Source organism: Anas platyrhynchos, chromosome 7 (genome assembly GCF_047663525.1).
Source record: "Anas platyrhynchos isolate ZD024472 breed Pekin duck chromosome 7, IASCAAS_PekinDuck_T2T, whole genome shotgun sequence".
Lineage (NCBI taxonomy): Eukaryota > Metazoa > Chordata > Aves > Anseriformes > Anatidae > Anas > Anas platyrhynchos.
Genome location: NC_092593.1, coordinates 35,578,068 through 35,581,400, shown reverse-complemented (window position 1 = coordinate 35,581,400; position 3,333 = coordinate 35,578,068).

Here is a 3,333-nt window from a genome sequence, read left to right as displayed (position 1 = left end):
TCCTGTAATTTTGAAAAACAGTACAATGTGTTACTCAGATCTAAGTAAATTGGCATCAGCAACAGCAGGGTTTTAAGTGCCCTGGTCTTGGTTTTGTCACTGTTAACTGTGATGTACACAAAGCCTTACAAAACCTATGAACTTAGTGTTTATTTTGGTTCTGCAATCATAGATATCTGGTTACTGCCTTATATACTTATGTATACTCTACAGCATATAACCCATTTCCTTCATTTCCCCCCATTTCCCTCAGAGTATTCTGTGAAACTATCAGCTGTCATGAGACTTTGATTTCAATTTAAAGAACTCATTAGTGAGAGGGACTACTTCACTGTGTTTCAGACAGACATCCAAAATCTTGAATGCTTTTTCTTATAATATCCTATATATAAATCCATGGAGTCCTGTAATTTCCCAAGGAAGATATCAATGCTTGTATGTGCGAATAAACTGCAAATGCTAGATGCTTGAGACTTACAAGAGAAATCACTTGATTGATAAATATTTCTAGCCATTTAAAAACATACAGACTAGAGTTCTTAGTATGGCCTTATTTTATGAAGAAACAAACATAACAGGGAATCTAAGTTACCAATAAGAAAACTGTGTCTTTTCTGGGTAAACATCTTTGTAAATATCTAATGCCAAACACCCACCTCATATATTTCTGCAGGATTATTGGAGAGCTGTGATTTAGTCCCAAATTAACTAACTGTTCTGTACCCCGTGTTCTTTCCTTCACTGAATGTTTTACATGGTGAGAAACATACCAAACTTCACTTAAGATGGTCCTCTGAATGATGAAACATGGTATATCATAGATTTTACTACCAAACACTGCATGCATCATTTACTTGGCACAAAAATATTATTTTCCTTTTACTGAATCAGACCAAAGGTACTTTCAGCCCTGCGCGATGGTCTGAGCAGTGACCGACAGCAGACCCCTCGGGAAGAGCGAGGCAGTAATAAACTGATACTTTCCTGCAGTAGAGTTGCTTCTAGCAATTTATAGCTTGGGGATTTCCTAAGCCACAAGTGCTGTTTGGTGTTTAATAGCTTCCAAATGTAATTTTCTTCTTTTTTCCTCCCCGTGCATCCTCCAGGAGGGTTGTGAACCTCTACAAAGAGCATTCACAAGATGCCATGGGAAGGCCCATGGCCATGACCATTTGAACTGTGCTGCATTGGATGAAGAAATGCGCCTTTTGTGTGGTTTGATATAGCCACTTGAGAGTCTTGTTGGATGCCCTGTAGTTCAGGGCAGCTCACAGCCATTCCTTATTCCTCTTTCATTCTCCTCATTGTTTTATAAACCACTGCAAAAGCTTCCTCCAGCTGTTGGCTCTCTAGACAACATGCAATCTAGCAGCCTCCTCTTGCAACAGAGAGACAAAGGTATGAAATTGCTCTGTGCAAAAGGGACTTAGAATTTCCCCTCTGCTCTTTAGAAAGAGCATTTCCCTTTCTTTTTGTTTTGTTTTGTTTCTCCAAAGAAGTTTAGCTTGTTGTCTGTATGCTTGCTTCTGTTTGGTAGACAGAATATAGATCATCCTGACAAGAATGAGAATTACACTGACTTCTGAAATAAGATGAGAGTTTACCTAAAGCAACAATGAGGGCTGGGTCAGATATGGACAGAAAAAAGTGCCAGAATATTTCTTGTAAGTTATACTGTAACTTTATCATTTCAGTAGAGCAAGGATTTCAAAATGCTTATTGAATAACCAGGCTATGAAATCTGCAGGGACGTGGATTTAAAACATAACATAATGTGGGACATAATTTAAAACATAAAACACTAAGAAGTGTGTACTATAGCTTTGGATTTGCTTGTTCTTCCAAGGTTGTCAAAAGTACAGAATTGTGAACCAGTGCTCCTGCTTCTTTTTTTTTTTCCCCACACTGAGATTACCTACAGTAAATGCAATAACAACTATACTCATTGTTCTCAAAACTGGAAAATAGTATAGGAAATTATTTAAGGAAAAATATTTAAGGAAAATTATTAAGGAAAAGCTACTATGGGTGTCTAATGGATTACAGAAGACTTAAACCTTGCTCTTTGAAACTAGGAATAAAAGATAGTAACACCACGAAAAATGATGTGGGAAAGAAAACATAGAGGTATCCACATGGGTAAGGCATCACTAAAACAACCTTCCAGTTTTGTGGGTCCAGGGGAGTGAAAAAATTATTCAGAAATATCACATTGAAAATGTAGAGCCCATTGCTCCAGGATACTAGGCTGGCAGTAACTCTTCTTTGTGGATACTTTGTGAGTATGAGACCTTAATGCTTAAGGTTTAGTTGGGAATGGCAGGATTTTTGAGGCTTGTAATACTAAAATTAATCAAAAAAATTAATCTGTCTTTATTCCCTAATAGGCTTTGAGGATATAATGATAATAAGAAATGTGGCAAATATCTCTGTCTTAAACGTATTCTAAAGTTTTCTGTGCAAGCTTTCAAGAGAAGGCTTTTACTCACATGTGCCTTGAATTCCATTTCTCAAGTGGTGCTTCTGGTTGTCTCTCTCCTCTGTCTAGGGATATTTATATACCAAAGAAGTTACACAGATCTTGTTTGAGGTTGTTTTGCTTAGCTTTCCCATATTTCCCTTTAAGTCTATAAAAGCAAGAGAGGTATTATGGTTAAACAGTGCTCTAGTTTGGCAAAGCTTTTACACTTAAGATTAAATACCCGAATAATCCCATTTAGGTCAGGAAAACATTTCACAAAAGCTCTCCCGGATCATGGTCTAAAGCCCTATTTTCTAGACTTTAACCTTATCTATTTAGGCTAAGCTTAACATAATCTAAACTTAACTGATACTCTAACATGGATATTTCTTAGGATGTGAACTGTTTTATTTAAGAAAAAGAATGTGTAGTAAAGAAATGGGGTTAAAATATTGGCATCATGATATAGTTGCACTATACATTTGATGAGATATATTGGTGACAAGACCTGCAGAAAGAAGTATTGTAGCCTACAGCAATACTCTGACTTTTATACAGACAGCACTTAACAGAAAATAGATCATCAAGAAAGTTATCCCTTTGTGTTCATGTTGCTTATTACGTATGAGTCAGGCAATAGACTGTTACGTATGACTCAAGCAATAGACAGAAAAAAAAAAAAAGGATGTTCGCATTTCACATTATTATTATATGTGTATCTCTGGTTTCTCTGGCTCCCCGGTACAAAAAAGACAGGGATCTCCTGGAAAGAGTCCAGCAGATGGCCACAAGGATGATACGGGGCCTGGAGCACTTCCCCTATGAGGAAAGGCTGAGAGATCTGGGGCTGTTCAGCCTGGAGAAAAGAAGAC